General features: G+C 46.2%; 1 protein-coding gene across 2 annotated transcripts in view; it reads left to right on the top strand.

Moving 5' to 3' along the window:
• LOC147748025 (cytochrome P450 2D15-like) overlaps positions 1 to 19094 on the top strand; it is a 777398-nt gene that overhangs the window by 183241 nt on the left and 575063 nt on the right. The window lies entirely within an intron of this gene.

Raw genomic sequence — 19094 nt, 5'->3', positions numbered from 1 at the left:
AGGATGACATCATTACAGTGAATTGACTAAACTATTCCACCTCTAATTTCGACACACTGGAATTGATACTCACATCAAAGACCATAGTTTACAATCTGGTGGCCTTGGATGCTAGAACTACTCCTCCTGGCTCCTCTAACATTCAGTTTAAATATCCTTGTTCGATGAATAATAGGATGCCAGGTCCCTTCCCTCAAAGATTAGCGACATTGATTGACTCGGTGGTGAGGCTGTACCCTGTCTCCTCCACCCTGTCAGCAATTAGCAATTTTAAGCAAAACAATCTTGCTTGATGGTAGCAAAGGGCCTATACATTTGAGTCAACCACTGCTCCTAGGGAGCCAGTCCAGTAGTACCATCCTTTCCTCACTCAATCCGTGTGTTTAGCAAGACATATCGACTGGTAATGTGTCTACTTCCAACACCATTAACATCAGCTCTATTAATCCACCAGGCAGCCCCAAGTCCTTTCTTTTTGAATCTACATTTTCCAGCCAGACTGAAAAAGTTGCATTCACAACAACTTTCAGCTTACTTCTTTGGATGTAGCTGGTCTTAGATCAAAAATATCTCTCCCAGAATGGAATATGTTAATGAACAATTATGATATTTGTCTTTTGCAAGAAACCTGGTCTGTCAATCCTGTTCACAGGCAAGGTTATCTCAATGTGTTTGTTCCTGTCATTTCCCGTTCAAGGGGTCGGGGAGCAGGGGGTTTGATCATTTGGATTAGGAACTCTGTAAATTGCACAACAGGCCAATTTAAGATTGATTCCCTTGATTTACTGGTTATTCAGTTATTCACTGATAATCGTATAAAGATAACTGTTCTTAACATCTATGCGAGGGGGGTCAGCAAGGGTTCAGTCTCAAATACCCTCAAGCCCTTGACCATTTTCTCGACCCACTTCCCCAACAATATTACCTCAGCATTGGGGGGTATTTCAACATTGCATTTGAGACATTAGATGACCAAGACAAGCTTACAGCAGAGGACTAGGGCATAGCCTGGTGTGGGAAAGAGCCTGACATCGACTCTATGACAGCCCACCACTTACCTGAAAAAGATCCGCCGACCCTACCGCCAAAGAGCGTCCCAAAACTGAAGAGGGGAAAAAAAGTTAAAGTATTCCCATCAACTCCCATGCAGGAGGTAGGAGGAGTCCATCAGGGAGAGCACCAATCAGAGAGCCAGCAAGGAGGAGAAGAAGGCCCCACTCCGGAATAGGAAGCGCCAGAGTCAGATGTCGAGAGGCAGAGCCAATGAACGTGAGAAAATGTCAAGGAAGAAGACAGGACAAGATGCTGGTAAGCCGAAAAGACATGCAGGAGAGCAAATCTGGGGATGAAGAGCTACCCAAAGAGTGGAGCGAGGACTGATGGGTCCCCCCAGGAGTAGGGCAACAACCGCCACAACTCAGGAGGTTTGCGTCCAGGGGCAATGAGTGAGCGAGAGCCTTTCTTTCCTTTTTCTTTCTTTTTCAGGTTTAGTTTTGCAGGATGAAAGAGGGAGGACGGTAAAAGAAGACTACTGGAGGGTATTCACCTGTTACAACGCATTTTTTACAACGCACTACCATTACAACGCAGGCATTACAACGCATACCATTACAACGCATGGCGCTGGGGGGCGCTCTAGGATAAGAGGTAAGTTTAATTTACTATCCAACACCTTCCCTAGGGTCCACGGGGACTGGAGTTAGAATAGTAAATTATACTTACCACTATCCAGCACCCCAAAGCGCTATGCGTTGTAGTGGTATGCGTTGTGAATACCGCGTTGTAATGGTATGCGGAGTAAAAGTATGCGTTGTAACGTCATACATCCCTACTGGAGGGGGGAGAGTTGGGCCAAACGGGGAACGCACACAAACTTTCCCTACCACCTCACACGGCCAGATAAATAAATGTTAAATGTCGTATACTTGTAAAGCGCACAGCTGCCCCAGCAAAGGGGCGTCCGGGCACTGTATACCGCTGGGGAACCCATCCTGGCTTTTCCCTGTGAGATGGTCCCTCCTGGGCATCTCCAAGGTGAAGACAAGCATCCCCGGCTCTCATGGGGCCGTTAGTAGAGATTAAGCAAGCTATTGCCCAGAGTTGCTGAGTGGGACCCATGGTTGGAGTAGGCACCGCGGCGAGAATTATCGAGTCCGCTGACCATGGCCCAAGACCCTGCCGCGTCGGGAATCAAACCCTGGTCCCGGGTCGACCTCTGCTTCTGGGTCTGCCACCTCTAACCAGTGAGCCACACCACTCTACAATGGGATAGAAATGGGCCAAGGGAAAAGAGATGAAAATAAAGCATGAATGGGCAAAGTGGCCACAAGATATAGAGAAAACAAAACAGAGTGGCATAAGTTGAGCCAAAAAGGGGCAGAGTCAGGCACAGGGCACACCAGTGGGAATCTTAGGATTTTGCCCTTAGACTAAATAACTTTTCTTTTGGTCCTGGTCATAGCTGCTAACCCCTCGGAACTCACAGAGGGTAGAGAGTGAAAAGAAGGACCATAGAGAGTCCCTTTAAAAGTGAAAAGAAGGACAATAGAGATGCCCTAGAAAATCAGTTTTTTTTATTTCTCCCATTTCTCTACTCTTTCTTACATTAATATATTGCCATTTATTTGTTTTTCCTTCCAGTGCGAGTGAGTGAAAACGAGAGGACCCTGGGATCTAACCCCCTTTAACCCTGACCCTACATAACCATCACTTAACCTCTAGAAAGTGTCCAAGTTCGCTCATGACACCTTTGGGTGTTGTGCAAGGTACTCTTATAAACTGAAAATAACCACAAGATAATCACCGTTCCACTGTCCTCTTCCTCCAAGTACCCTGGGCGGATTCCGTGCCTGCAAGTCTGGAAAAAAGAAGAAGAAAGCGATCAAGCCGAAGCCTTTGGAACTCCAAAAAAAGGAAAAGAGGAGCCAAAGGAACATCCCTCCGCTTCCGTATTAATACTTAGTGAATAAAAAGCAAAAATTGCAAAACACATAAAGCCTTCTAGCTTCTATTTCCACCCAGGGCTGTTCCACTCCTCAAGATTCCACCTATTCGCACCTGGGTTCGTACAGCAGTCTATGTAAAGGCACTAACAATTGAGTATGTCTTGAGAGCTCTTAATGGTCGTGTTGAATCTGATACTAGAGACGTCCATACTTACCACAAACCATTCCACATAAGCCATATAGATTACATCTTGGTCGATTTGAGGCTGTGGTCAACTGTTATTGACATGATAGTTATAAAAAGAGCAGACAGTGACTACAATCCTTTATCCACAAGTTTTACTGCCTTTTGGAACCTATTAATTTAGACTGCGTACTACCTACAGATACTAAAGAGGCTGTCCTCTCAGGAGATAAACGCCACCTGAAATTGCTGCACGCCCACACATTTTGGCTGCGATTCAAAACAACCTTAAAACAGCACTCATACAGCTTAAAGAGGCTCATAAAAGTGCACAAAACCAAATGACCACGACCCACAAGGCACCTGTCAAACAGGTTTCATCCCTTTTCATACTTCCTAATGCATCGCTCAAGAAGCATAAAAAGAAAAGCAGCACTCATGGTATAACAATGAATTTTGTACCATACGACATTTATTAGTTAAGCCTGTAAATACCAAAAATATGGTTCATATACCAATTCTAAAAATAGCTTATAAAAAGGCTATTTTGCTTGCTAAAAAAGAGTGGGACAAACAAAGGTGGAGGTCCCTGTTGGACACATGTTCTATTGGAACCTCCTCTAATTTCTGGGCCTTGGTTGCCCAGGATTTTTCGAGAGCCACACAGACCCTGGATAATAATGTGGTCGCCTCTGGTTGAGTGAAATATTTTGGCAGCATATATATGTGCTGCCAATTTTGTGGACCTTCCAGTACCAACAGATTTTATACCATCCAAGTCACTATTTAGCAAAATGCCGACGTTTGAAATTGCAGATGTCATTCAGACTTTGAATTCTAACTCGTGGGTGAGCAGCTGTCCCGGATGGCATTCCTGCCAATTTTTTTTTAACTAATATAGAATCCTGGTCTCATTACATCTTAGCGTTGGCTAATGCAATTGCAGCTGGGGCTCCTATTGCTTGGAAAGGTGCTATAGTCTTACCCATATTTTAAAAAGGCGACTATTCCTTAAAATCTAACTACAGAGCAATAGGCCTTATAGATTGCATTCAGAAGATAGATTTTTGGTTGGTGTGTACTGAATAAGATGCTAAATTGGATAGATGAGTATAACATCCTTAGCCCCTTTCAAGCAGGCTTATGCACCATAGTATCAACTATTGACCAGGCCTTTCGATTCATGAAGTATACTGGAGAACTGTTTTGATCCATGGCAGCAGTTTGTACATCGCGTTAGTCAACCTAAAATCTGCTTTCGATTGGATACCAAGACCAAAATTGTGGAGTATTTTGGATGACCTGGGTATGCCCCCTGTTAGAAATGGGATCTATAGTTGGCAATGGTTTGCACCTTTGTCCAAGTAGGGACCCTTCATTCTAGTCAGGGTAAGGGAGTCAATATCCTAAAATAATACCTGCTTACCCCCTTGTTAGCTTGACACAAGCAGTCAGGCTTATCTCAGAGGCAATGTGTAAATCATGTGCACATAATCAACAGTAATACAGTGAAAACACTTCAAAAAGACACCACGCCAGTTTATAAATATATCCAATATTTGTATATATCCAAAACAAGACCAAAACAATAAGAATCCAACATACAGTACCTAAAAATATATACTTTGCAAGATATCCTTTAAAATGGCAGAAATATCTCAAAAACACACCTCTTCCGAGTTGGTAGCTCTGTCCGGTGCTACTGCGGTACTGAAAACAACAGAACCCAAAAGTTCTGTCTGACCGCGTCTGTAGGTCAGGGGTGTTGACAGACTCGTGAACAGTACCTTTTGTGTTGCGGCCAACACGTTGGTGAGAGCTGGTCATGGCAACCATTGCTGTTGCGAAGCGTAGCAGTGCAGCTTGTGGTGCCCTCAAGGCACGGTGCAGGCAGCGGCTCGGTGACGGTCAGCCAGCAGCACCGGTGAGACGAGGGCTGCAGTGCAGAGTGAAGGCAGAGCTCAATGCTGTGCTGACAGATCACTGTGCAGGTGACAGAGCCAGTTGTGTGGAGCTGGCGTAGGTCTTCTCGACTGCGGTGTGTGATGGGGCGGTGCGTTGTGAGACTTATGAGTGCTGCCCCCAAGCCACCTTGCAGTCACGGAAGTCACTGTCACTGTGCAGCAACAGCATCAGTGAGACAAGGGTTGGGAAGGGAAGCGAGGCGGTACCGGGTGTGGTGCCCACAGGTTGCTGTGCAAGCAGCTGCTTGGTGGTGGCAGTTGTCGTAGGTGAGACCAAGGTTGTGGTGCGAGATGTGGACAGTGCCCTCTGTGGTGCTGTCAGGCAAAGGAGCCAGCAACAGACTCGGTGTCAGAGTCAGCAGCTTACCCTTCTCTGTGGCAAATGAAACCATAGTGCCAGAGGCGGTACCCAGAGGTCTGTGAAGTCTTTGCAGTCCCTGAGACTTCAGAACAGAAGGCAAGCTATACTTCAAGCCCTTGGAGATACTCAGCACAAGTTTCAGAAAGTTCAGTCAGAAGCAGCAACTGCAGGCCAAGCCAGCATAGCAACAACATAGCAAAGGTGCAGTGCTCCTCCTAGCAGTTCTTCCAGCTTTTCCTTTTGACAGGTTCCTTGATTCCAGTGAGTTCTAATGTTCTGGGGTCTGGGCCCCAATATTTATACTCAAAATTCCTTTGTTCTCTCAGGCAGGGAGAGCCTGTGCTCAGTCCAAACCAGTTTGGTCCTCTCTGGCCCAGCTTCCCAGCAGGAGGTGGAGACAGCATTGTGTACAGCAGACCAGGCCAATTCAGGTGCAAGGAAATCTCCTCCCACTACTTTAAATGCAGCCCAGGCCTATCCAGCTCAGCCCTGACTCATCCAGGAAAGGCAGGACACACCTCAGCCCCCCCCCCCGTGGCTGTCTGAAGAGAATGCACATCCCCAGCCCCTTTCCCTCCAAAGCCAAACAGTCAATCCACAAACCCAGCAGAGGCACACAGAATGGGTAAGCAAGAAAATACCTACTTTCTAAAAGTGATATTTTCAAACACAGAACATAAAAATCATCTTCACTAAAAGCTGCATTTTAACATTCTGAGTCCAGGCATACTAAACTCAATGTCCTTATCTTGCCCCAATGAGAATTAATGCTTCTAAGCCGTTATAAGAAAATCTCCCATTCTATCCTATGGAACAGATAGCAGTTCCATTGTCAAAAAACGAAATATACTGTAATTCTCTACCATGACATGTCAGACACACCAGTGCATGTCCTACAGTTAACATAGCAAAACCAAAGGGGATGATGGACAGAGTGTTGAACATTGTAAGCACTCACCCCCAGTCAACTGACCTGGGGTTAATCCATCATCATTCACAGCACCCTGCCCACAGGGATACCATGGGCCTTCCTTAGGGGTGACTTATATGTAGATAAAGGGAAGATTAGGGCCTGACAAATGGGTGCACTTGCCTGGTCAACAAGGCAGTTGCATTCTGTGTGCAGACTTTGCAGTGGCAGGTCTGAAATACAATTACAAGGCTACTTCTGTGGGTCGCAAAATCAGTGCTGCAGGCCCACTTGTAGCATTTGATTTACAGGTCCTGGCACTCTCAGTGCATTGTACTAGGGACTTACTATTAAATCAAATATGCCAGTCATGAAAACACCACTCCATAATATAATTTACAACAGGAGCACATGCACGTTAACACTGACTACAGTGAGAAAGTGGGTAGAGACACTAAACCAGCAAAAACAGAGTCAAAACCTGGAGGACAGAAAGCAAAAAGATAGGGGAAACACGCCAAAAGACACCAGGTCTAACACCCCCCATGATTTTTAGGTCGAGCCTAGAGCAGCGCGCAAGCGCTGCTTGCTTGACTTTTAGTAAGGGGCTTCAGAAAGCTCCCCAAGCTCACCACACGCTTCCTCACAGGCTAATGGGCTTTGCGTGCATCTTTCCAATAAAGACAGCACGCAATTGGGCAAAGGCACGTGCATGTCCCCATGTCCCGCCTTTGCTCCGCCCACGGCCTATTGCTTGCGGTTACCCGCACGGGCCAAATCTGTTTTCAACAGACACAGGCGCGATAATTGAAAACAGATGACTCGCTGTGGTGCGCGCACCACTCGCGTGCTTGTCTGCACTTGGAACTGGCTTACTGCAGTTTTACTGTGTAGGGAGCAGAAGACACAGATCTCTGCAAGCAATGTGTGCTGCTGAAGGCGGGACTTCGGGTGTGACGGAACGGCACTGTGGGTAAGGGGTAAATCTCCATTTCAGAAGGGGAATCAACTGTAACTGTTTTCCGCTGAAACAGTGTGTCCTTTTTTTACGATGATGCATGCTGCAAGCCGAGCATGGCTATGATAAATCAGCCCTGCATCGCTCAGTGGAAACGCTGTTCAGATTCTCAATCTGCTCTATATCAAGCCCCGACCCTCACGTGTAGGGAGAAACCTTTCTGCGCATCGGGCCATCGTGGATGTGGGTTTTCACAACCAGACAACTCAAAAACTAAAATGCCGCTCGGATTCTCTGCACTGGGTTTTGTGGATTCCTCGGTGTCCATGGCACCCACATGCGGTCCCTTTGTTGGCCCACTTTGAATCCCTCCCCTACAACATGCACTTTAGACAGATGTGGTGCCGGAAAGTTCTGGATGCAAGCCTCGTCGCCAGGACATGCCCCTGAGGCCTGATGGAGGCTTCCCGTTGAGGACTGTGTATGTGATGGGCCTCCCACCGACCGGCCTGTGGGGCCATTCATAATCATAGCTCAGGTGTGGACCTGCCGCATAGGCTTCTTCCGGTCCATTCAGCTGCTACTGCGGCCGTAATGAGGCCTGTCTGGAAGCTCATCATCCTCCCCCGGTTTGTGTAATGGATGTCTGGTTTTCTGCCCAGGAGCAGGGAGAAGGGATATGTACAAGGTTTGGGCTGAAACAATTGCAGAACTCACATTCTAGCACCTTTATCATGTGCCAGAGATGAGGGGCGCTATTCATGTTAACCTTACGTCAGATGCCACCCAGCTGCGTCTATAACTCTACACCAGCCACCCAGGCACTAGCCTGGCTTGGGCATAGTGGCATCATGTGGCATCACAGATCTCATGAGGCGGTACCCAACGGTGTGTGAGGGGATCAGACATGTCATTGTAATAGATCATTGGAGCTCTGTTTCCACGTGGGAGGAGTGCACCCAGCTCAGAGCTTTGTATCCACAGGAGTGAACACCAGATAGAGATAGATGCCACTCCAGAGCGCGCGATCTGTGCCTCTGAGGATAGAAAGGATCTGATCTGAAATGTACGATATTCTGTTAGTGCCAGTATGTGTAATCAGTTTTGATAATCAAAACAGGCTTGGGAAAAAATGGATGCAGACTGTGTCATCTGTGTGGTTTGTGTAGAATAAAGGGAGTATTTGGACCTGAGTGCTGGCACATTCCTTAAGGGGAGGGAAGTGTAAATGACTGTACACACTGCTAATAATTACATAGAAATGACACTTCCAACACAAGTCGAGGGAATACAATTAAAGCGCATGTGAGTTATAATCTTAAACGAACCCAGGTAGAAGGAGTGCTAACCCGTGACCCCTTTGCTGTGACAGGAGCCTGAAATAGCACACACTCCCTCCCTGGCACGTTGGTATACCCTGCAACAGGACCATTTGCCATTTCAGGCTGGGAGTGGGCGCCGTATAGGCCCGGGCACCGAAATAAAAGTGCCACATTTGTAAATCAGCCAGTTTGGCCCTGTAAAGAAGCGCTTTATAAGCTGTCGGACCAGCCCATCTGGCAATGCTTGATTGCCAGGTGGGCCAGTCCGACTCTGTGCCACAATGCTTCTTATGCATGGACGTGCCGGGTGCGGGTCTTGTTCGGTTCCAAAGGCCCCACTGACCTGCAGGGCTGACATAAATACACGTAAGATTTATCATGTTGTGTCCAGATCACGCACAGTGGGCTGGTAGTGTTGCCCTTACTTGCTACGGTTAATTTAATTATGTATTTTAGTCTATTTGGTGTACTTAAAATGGCCCAGGAAAGACTATAATTCCCAGAATGCAATGCATTTTTAAATGAAAGCCTGTAGCCAAGTTAAAGGTGTGCTTTAGAGTTTAGAGGCAACCCCAAGACATGGCTTTCTTAAGACATTGGTCTTGCAAGGACGGGAGGCGGCGGGGTGCACCCCGAAATCTGAACGTGTAAAACAAAACAGTGAAGTGCACAGAATCTTATATCTGGTTCCCTCGAGGTGTGCCTTGTCACCATAACACACATGTTCTAAACCTGTTCTTACATTATACAAGTCATTGTTTTTGGGTGTGCTTCCCCAACCAATGAGGTGCACCTACATTACAGTGCACACAATGCAATAATTTATTCAATTCAAGCTCGGAGTTGGGACAGGAATCAAAACACCCCAGGGGATGGAGTTATCTGGTAACTCGAGGTGTGCAACTTGGTGGCTTAAAACCAGAACCCCCTCCCAAGGCTGGCACGAAAGTCCTTGTATGCACTGCAACCTGGAGCTGAGGTCAGACGTAAGTAAGACAAGCCTATTGGAGCAAGGTGATAACTGCTGGGGTCTCCCCTGGACGCTGCGTATCCAATGGGCAAATAGCTGAGGCGAGGAAATGATGGGATCTCGTGTGGGGTATGCCCATCGGCGGGCGCAGACATTTTCCAGGGGGGGCTAACCTGGCAAATGAAGGGGGGTGGATAATGTTAATCAATAGGGGTGGGCTAAAATGGCAGACAATCAGGATCGGGTAATGCTCAGGCCAAGCTGAGAAAAAGAAGTGGTGAATTCTGCATTTGAAACTGGACAACAATTAGAGCACATATGAACCCTAAAATTACCCCCCCCCCTGGCCCCTTAAAACTCATACATTCCATGATCCCTTAAATTAGTCCCCTGGCACCCCAAAACCCATAACCAATACCCGCCTGACCCCTAAAATTGTCCCCCTGGCACCCCAAAAGATATACGCACCCTGAACCCTAAAATTACCCCTATCCCCCCAAAACTCATACCCGCCCGGAACCCTAAAATCACCCCCTGGCACCCCAATCACTAACCCACCATGAAACCTAAAATGAATCCCTGTCACCCTAAAACCCACATCAAACCTGAACCCTAAAGTTACCCCCTGGCACCCCAAAAGCTGAACACTACACTACCTATTCGGGGGGGACTGTCCTCCTTGACATTTCCATGCATGTAAGTCAAGTACACGTTCACTTAGAGTAACCTAGCTATGCAGCCAGTAGGTAATGTTGATGCTGTAGAATGCATTAAAGTTACTGGAACTTACCTAAAAACTGCTGCCTGCTCTTCTGATACTATTCAGTGGAGTCAGGCTGATCAGCAGCACTGTCGTCCTGGCATCCAGCCCCTCCCGAAGGTCTCACTGTGTAGATCAGAGGTCTTCAAACTTTTTTAGGCCTGGCCCACCTGACAATATTTTTTAGGAGTGGAGGCCCCCCAATCACTTAAATTTCTGGAAGTTGGGATTTAGCATCTTTGGCAACCATTTTTACCCCAAAGTGTTATCTGACAACTAATTTTCACAATTTCGAAACAACATTATCAGTGTTTTGTAAATTAAAGATTTGTGAGTTGTAAATCTGGCCAAAAGTGACAGAACTCCGGCAATACTGTTTGACGGGAAACTTTCTTTTGAGTGAAAACTGCCACAAATGAATGAATGAAAGAATGAATGAAATAAAAACTTATAACGCGCAACTTTGCCCGGAGGCATCAAGGCGCCTATAAAAGAATCATAAAAGGCAAGAACCAGCAGACTAAGGGTAAGCTTTGGCAAAGAGCCATGTCTTCAGGGCCTTTCTAAAAATTTGCATCGATGGCAATGTCCTAATTTCACATGGCACAGTGTTCCACCATCTAGGAGCAAGGCTGGAAAAGGCTCGGCCTCCCCACTTGGCTCTTCGAACTCGGGGTACTGAAAGAAGAACTTCTTTGAAGAGCGAAGGTTTCTCGGGGGAGCGTAAGGAATCAGAAGATCTTTTACTCCTCCTATCTCTTTCCTATTCAAGGCCCCGTAAACCAAACAGAGGACCTTAAAAGAGATCCTGGCTTCAATTGGAAGCCAGTGCAAGGATTTCCTGGCGGCAGTAGCCGATGACCTCCTAGGCAAGGCCAGAACGAACTTAGCCGCGGCGTTCTGCACCGTTTGAAGTCGTTGTAGCAAGCATTTATTTACTCCAGCATAAAGGGCATTGCAATAATCAAGCCGAGAGGCTATCAATGCAACCACAATTTGCTTCCGGGCCTGTATGGTCAAATAATGCTTAATCTTCCGCAAGATCTTGATAATACCCCAGCAGGTGGAGATTGTCCTGTTGACTTGATGACCCATAGCAAGGGCTGAATCAATCATGACCCCCAAGTTTCGTGCTAAGAGGGTAGGTACAGGGCAGGTCCCCAGAGATAAGGGCCACCATTCCGTCGACCAGATGTCCTCCTTCCCACCAAACACAAGGATCTCCATCTTCTCGCCATTTAGCCTCAATGAATTGTCAATCATCCATTGAGCAACTGCCTCCATACAGTGTCTAAAATTGGAGGCAGAAGAGCTGACAGACTGGGCGGGAGACAGCAAGATCTGGGTGTCATCGGCGTAGGAAACTACCTCCATCCCGAACGATCTTATGAGCCTGGCCAGTGGGGTCACATAGATATTGAACAGGGTCGGGCTTAACGCCGACCCCTGTGGGACCCCACATTTCACCGGCAAGAATGGAGATAGGAACTCCCCCAGCTTCACTCTCTGTTCCCTCTGGTCCAAGAAGGAGGCCAACAAACTTAGCGCAGGCCCCTCCACCCCTATCTCCCTCAGTTGAGATGTTAAGACAAGGGGAGACAGGGTATCAAACGCAGCCGTGAGATCTAGCAGGATCAGCAGGGTACTCAAGCCCTTATCAACTGTGGTGCGGATGTTATCAAGCACCACAGTAAGGGCCGACTCCGTGCTGTGACCCTTTCGAAAGCCGTGCTGCGAATGATCCAAGAGACCAGAGGTTTCCAGAAAGGATGTAAGGTGCTGGTTCAGATGGGTTTCCAGCATCTTTGCTGGGGCTGGGAGTAGCGAAATGGGGCGAAAATGTTTGTAAACCTCCAGGTCTAAGGTAGGCTTTTTCAAGAGGGGTTTGACCACTGCTCTCTTCCATTGAAAGGGAAAAATATCATCCCTCATTGCCCTGTTCATGATCTCAAGTAAGGGAGGCATTACACTGTTTAAGGAATTTAAGAGGGAAAGGATCAAGGGGGGAACCCGACCTAGTCTTAGCCAGGAGGACGTCCAGTTCCTGCTGGGAAAGGGGGGGAAAGCTAGACCGGCGAGCAGGATTAGCAGGTCTGACAGGTACTGGGGAGGGAGACACTTGAAAGGTGGAGGAAGATATTGAGGCCCTTTGTAGCTCTAGGGCCGAGACAATATCAGCAATTTTGGTATGGAAATAGAGGGCAATATCGTCACACAGCTGTTGAGTGCAGGTGACGGGATCCGGAGTCTGCAGGTTAGTCAATGAATCCACGATCTTAAATAGCTCTTTCGGGGAAGTGACGGCCGTGGAGAGATTCGAAAAGTATTCCTGCTTAGCTCTTATGATCTCAGCCTTATATTCCCTCAAAAGAATTTTGTGGGTTTCCCTATCCTGGGTATTCCAGCTAGTCCTCCAAAGTTGTTCCTGCTTCCTGCAGCCCTGTCTTAGATGTCTTAACGACTCCGAAAACCAAGCAGCCGATGGCCTTTTTCTGGCAGAATAGCGTAGGGAGGCAGGTGCTAACTCATCCATGGCGGCTGTGGTAGCGTTTTCAAACTTACGTACCGCTGAGACCACATCCTCATCCATAGAGATCGCCATGGTGGGAATTAGGGGAGCCAATAGGTCATCCTCAAGTTTCGTCTAGATTCCATTTTGCTAGGGCCCTTCGGACTGTTGTTTATGGGGGTGGTATCCAATTTCAACGGGACTGCCGAGTGATCCGACCAGGTGAGCGGGATAGGGGCATCGGTGGTCAGCCGACTATCATTCGAAAAAACCCCGTCCAGCGTATGGCCCGCCTGGTGGGTAACACCCTTAACTAGTTGCTGCAGGCCGCAGGATGATAGGGTATCAAGGAGAGAGAGAGTTTCATTCACCTCTAGATTTTCTAAATGAAAATTCAAGTCACCCAAAACCGTGACATGCTCACAGCCAAAGTAAGGTTCCTGGATACTAAGCAAATGCAGTCCAAAATCTGCTCTGGACCCAGGGGGTCTGTATATAAGAATGCCCATAAATGCCACAAGGTCAGTGCATGCAACCCCAACTTTCAGGACCCCATCTAGTACTGTGCAGCCCGATCCAGCAAATAATCAGAATATTGGCAGACTTGGCAACCACATCATTCTCTGGGAAAGGTCTTTGCTTTGAAAATACAACTCAATCTATGGAAATTCCCACTGCCATATATGTTTATTTTGTATTATCCCACTAAAGCAGTATAGATGCCTCGGGCCCTGGTGCAAGCAATGAAAATGGCCTTCTGGACTAAAGCTGAGATTATCAGGGTTTGATGAGCCGGATGTAGCTGCTGTCCGTGCAGGTAAAAGCGGCCGGGACGGGTGTGGTGGTGGTGGTATTTCGACGGACGATGACGAAAGCAAATTAAATAACTAATTAATTTTCACTTGTCATTGTCCATCGAAATCCCCCACCACCCCCACTGCTCCTACCTGCACAGGCTACGGCTGCCAGATATAAATTAAGGCTGTTGCAGGCATTTAACTGACAGCACTATCACAAATAAACAGGAAGAAGTGATAAACTGCAACAAATGGCCTAAATTTGCCTTGTTATTATGGGAAATACTTTGACAAGAGATAAAATGTAATTTTGCCTAAAACTCTGAAATTGCCTGCATCACAGCAGATTTGCAGAATCCAAACTGCTGTTGGCTAAAACCCCAGGACTCACAGTGATAAGTCTCTCAACTGGGGCCTCTTTATAGCAAAGTGCAAGGACACTAGGTCATCAACATTTGCACAGGGCACTTATGCAGTGTGTAAGACCCCATAGCGCTCTATCTTGTTCAGCTTGTTTTCAGTAAATGGTTCCTTTTTGTCTGATCAGCAGGTTGTTGCTCTGCCTTTTAGAAACATTCTCTGGAAAGACAGCATCACCTGGACCATGAGTGACAGAGGTGACTCAGAAGCACCTGTTTGTAAGTTAATAAAATGTCCTTGAGGAAAGAGAATGCAGGCACCTTCGGTATCTGCCACCATATAGTGGTTGTTTGCGTGATTTAACATCTATATATACATTTTTTTGACTGGCTGATGCTACATAAATCTGTTTAGCAAGCCCATCTACTGCTGCCTCTGCAACTAGCGTGACTACTGCCATGCAGCCTGTAGTTCTACAGTGGACTTTTTGGCACATGGCCCAAGTGAGTATCAACTTACCATAACTGCAGGACTCGAATCGTCTGTACTAACAGAGAACAGATCTAATGTTTCAACTGACAAGGGAGAGACAAAACCCAAAACGTATTGGAGGTTTAAGAGTTGAGGGTAGATCCCTCTCTGAGTTCTAAGGAGGGGGAGAAATGTTGGGAGACTCAGTCAGTGTCAGAATGAGGAGAAAAGGCCCGGATACCAAAATAAGAGGCCCCACTTATGAACTGGGTTCATGAAGCAGAGATGAAAAAGAATGGGCAAGACTCGGAGAAAGAGAGAGAAGTGTAAGGTGGTGAAAAGAAGAGGCATGAGCTGGAATCAAGAGTAAGCAACCTTGGTATTTAGCCACCCTGGTGTTCAGCAGTGCTGCTAGCAGCTTCTAAGAAAAAAACATTGAGTCCCTAAACCTATTTATTTACTGTTTTACAAATTAAGTACTGGAAATAGCACTGGAAACAGTACTATAAGACGACCAAAAGAGAAATGAAGAGTGGGAGGATCGAATAGAAAAATATTCTTCCTGGTTTTATGTAGTTTGTGCACATTGTACAGTAATTAAGCCAGATCCAGTGCAAGGACTGAGAAAAGTACCCCGAATGATCTGGAAATTAAACACCCCTTCCTCACAATCAGACAGCAGCTGTAGTTTGTTGGCCCTTATGTCAGCACTCAGAGCAGTGGATTCAACAAAAAGAGAACACCCACTCCGTCAGAAAGCTTCAGTACGAAATCATTGGCAATAGTAAGCAGTACACAATATGGTTAGTTAGTCTCAGATCATCGTGAAATGTCTGAGTACATCCACTCTGCCTCTCAAGTAGTGTTACTTGCACCTGTAATCACCGTCATACTCATAGCCGCTTAGCCTCACATACAAATTCCAGTGATCCGTGGTGTACAACACACGCCACTCTCTGGCCTGGTAGAAGCTTCGAAATTAGCTTTATTTTCGGAGCGGATTCGGAGCACAGCAGGAGGGGTGGTGAAAATGTATTTAGTCCCAGATACGGGGCCTCATTTATGAAAAGTGACGCATCGCTGCGTGAAAACAGCGATGCGTCACTTTTAACTGCGCCCTCCTTGCGAGACCAATGATGCGTCATATTTACAGTATGACGCATCATGGCTCAAGGAGTTACAGGTACGTCAGTATTTCTGACGTATTTGTATGGCGCGAAAGTGACGCATTGCTGGAGTGTCACAAAAGTGACGCAACTCCAGCAATGTGTCCTTTCACATGGGGCAAGCCCCATGTGAAAGGGCCTGCGTCAGTCTTACGCCTGCTGTGAGGCAGGCGTAAGAAATTGACGCATTTGTGTCCTAGAAGTGGCGCAGGGAAATCTTATAGATTTCACTGCGTCACTTCTGCGACCCTTTCTTGCGTCAATATGGCCCCCTTGCATACATTATACCTGGGGCAGGTATAATGTGGCGCAGGGGTTTACAAAGTGACGCATCTACCTAGATGCGTCACTTTGTAAATGTGGTGCAACAAGGCACATTTTTTACTCCTCTGGTGCGTCACAAAAAGTGACGCACCAGCGGCGTAAAAGTGACGCAAGGCCTCATAAATGAGCCCCCAGAAGCGCAACTAGAGCCCAAAGTTCGTGGGCGGAGAGTCGGGGGAGGCTACTACAAATTTCGGGGGAGGAGGGGGGGAGTAATTCTTCCAGCAAAATGCAGAGTGGTGAAGAAGGGGTGAAAAAACAACAAAGCCTCACCAAAAGCCTCGTCAACACGTAAATGGCCATTTAAAGACCTGTGAAGTACTCGGGGGCAGCTGCAAACAAGACGGTCGCCAGCCCCGGCTGACACACTCGAGGGGGGGGGGTAAGGAGGGGTGCTCGGGGGGGGGTGGTGGCAAGCACCCCTCCTTGCCCCTCCCTTCGGACGCCCATGGGTATGCCATGTACATTTATGTATTCTAGTAGAAGACTATACTGCTCCCAAGCTTCCCAGCTCATCGTCCAGTCCTGTCTTTCTTCTCCATATTCTTAAACTTTTAGCTCTAAGTATAGAATTGGATAAACAGTAGTACATGTACCAGGGCTTTAAGTGACATAAAAAAACTGGGGGGTCTCTCAGAGGGACGTGGCCGATGAAATTTAGGACGTGGCTTAAAACTCGTAAACTTAAAATCTGTGCTTAGCATAGTGTGCCGCACCGACTGGTATTTTACTGTTTGTCTTTGCAGCTCACCTTTACTAAGCGCCATCATCTGCTTAAACCATGCTTTACAGCACACCCTTACTAAGCACCATCATCTGTCTTAAACCATGCTTTACAGCTCACCCTTACTAAGCGCCATCATCTGTCTGTGTGCTCTTGTATAATTAGGCATCTTAAAGTTAAACAAACTTTGGCATGGCTAATAGGTCTCGCCTTTAGAACATTATAAGTATTTAGTTATGCAGCACAATATCACTGGTGCAACATCAACTGTTGCATGGCTAAACACTTATAAAGTCCCAAAGGCGAGACCTACTGGTTATGCCAATGCTTGTTTCTCTTCTAATATGTTTGCAAAGAGGCTATTATGCATGCATAAGATGGGAAGGGGATCAGACTCAGTTGACAGAACGAGTACCTGTCTGCAAAGGTGTTCAGCAGATTTGTGTGCTGGCACCCACCCTATTTTCACTTTTTATTAATGATATTGCTTCACATTTGCTACAAATGGAAGCTGATGGTCCATCTTCGGCAGGCTTTAAAACGCCAATCCTCCTATTTTCTGACGACACCTTTTTGATTTCCAAGACCCCGTCAGGCCTCCAGAAACATTTGGAGCGTTTTAACAAATTTTGGGTGGCTCGGGCCTGGAAATTAACACCTCAAAGACTAAGGTGATGTCCATTAAATCTTTCAAAAGCAAACTATTCATGGGAGGAACCCCCCCTTAGAACAAGCTGACTCCATTGTTTATCTGTGTATTACCATTGCAGAGTGTATGTCTTGACAGCCACACATTAGTAAGGACACCACCATGTTAAAACAGATCTCTGGTGTAATACTTTAACAATTAAACAGTTTTCGACATCCAACTCTAAACTTATTTTTCCTGCACTTAAAAGCTATGAAGCTAAGGTTTTGGGTCAGTCTTGTACGAGGCTGAGCTGTGGGGGTTCTCCAAACACAATGACATCGTAAAATCTGAGAACAAGTTCATTAGGAACCTGATTTCCCTCCCAATCAGCACTCCATTATACCCACCGTCCTTTGATCTAGGAGTTACTAGGGCCACACATAAAATTTGCCTATGGCCCTTATTGTACTAGAGGCTATGAAGGCTGACCAATTTAATTCAATTCCATGGCTCTCAAACATGAAGTCAGCCCTGCATTTGTTAGGACCCCATGATTTGTGGAACCAACCAAATACATCTGTCTTTCCATCTCAGACAGATGAAAAATCAGTCATTTGAAGAGGCTGAGGATGTTTCGAGGTCAGCTGCTGCTAAGCTAACAAGCGATTACATGGACATTAAGTCATGCTGTGGAGGGTATTATTCTGGGATGTAGTGACGGTTCCACTGCACCGAAAACTTTATTTTCAGTTTCCTTTAGGCACTCTACCCCTCAAGTCATTTACATCAGGCTGGAAGGGCGAAGGAAGTTAGCACTTATGTGATCACCAAAAGGAAAGTGTAGAACTTATGTTTGCTTGCCCAGGCTGGAACTATAGACGCCCTCCTTATCTTTAGATCAGACTTTTCCATGTCAATGTTTATCTCTATTACTAATTGTTTGGGCTCAAATGTGGGTGCTACAAAAAAAGACCTAGGGCCATATGTATGAAGCCGTTTTTGAATCGCAAAGGCCAAAATTTGCAAACGGCCTTTTTGCATTATTTCCAATGTATCATACAATCGCAATTTAAGGAATCGCAATCATTTGCGATTCCTTATTTTGCCATAGCATTTAAGGAATCGGAAATTTAGCGATTCCTTAAATGATATGTATGACACATTTTTGAAGTGCGAATTTGTGTTAAGGAATCGCAATTTACCACCAACTTGTAGTTGGTCGTAATTTGCGATTTCTCATAATAATGCCCTATTTGGCATCCGTGAGGGTGGTATGTGACACACATAGTGTGCCACATGCACACACATGTAGATTTGAGGGGTGCAGCAGGAGACACCCCTGCACCCTTGTAATAATTCTCAAATTGCGATTAGCAGATTGCGAATTCGCAATTTGAGAATTATTGCACCATCATTACTATGGGCCTCTTGGTCCATAGGAATGCATTGGAAATCATTCTTTATTTGCGATTTCGCAAATTGCAAATTCGCAAATAAAGAATGATGAGTAATCGCAAAAAAATAGCGATTTTGTACATACATACCGTTTTGCGTTTTCTAAATAGCAAATCGCAAAAATTTGCTATTTAGAAATCGCAAAACGATATCTTGATACATCCGGCCCCTATTTCGCACTCTCCCTTGATGACTTATATTTCTGCGTGTCCCATCAGGACCGTATTGGGGTAATCCTTTTAACATTTCATTTTAATGATATGTTTCATTTTTATTAGTACAT

This window comes from Lissotriton vulgaris, chromosome 1_1 (assembly GCF_964263255.1).
Source record: "Lissotriton vulgaris chromosome 1_1, aLisVul1.2, whole genome shotgun sequence".
Classification (NCBI taxonomy): domain Eukaryota; kingdom Metazoa; phylum Chordata; class Amphibia; order Caudata; family Salamandridae; genus Lissotriton; species Lissotriton vulgaris.
Note: the sequence above shows the minus strand (reverse complement) of the source record. Positions and strands in the feature narration are given on the sequence as shown.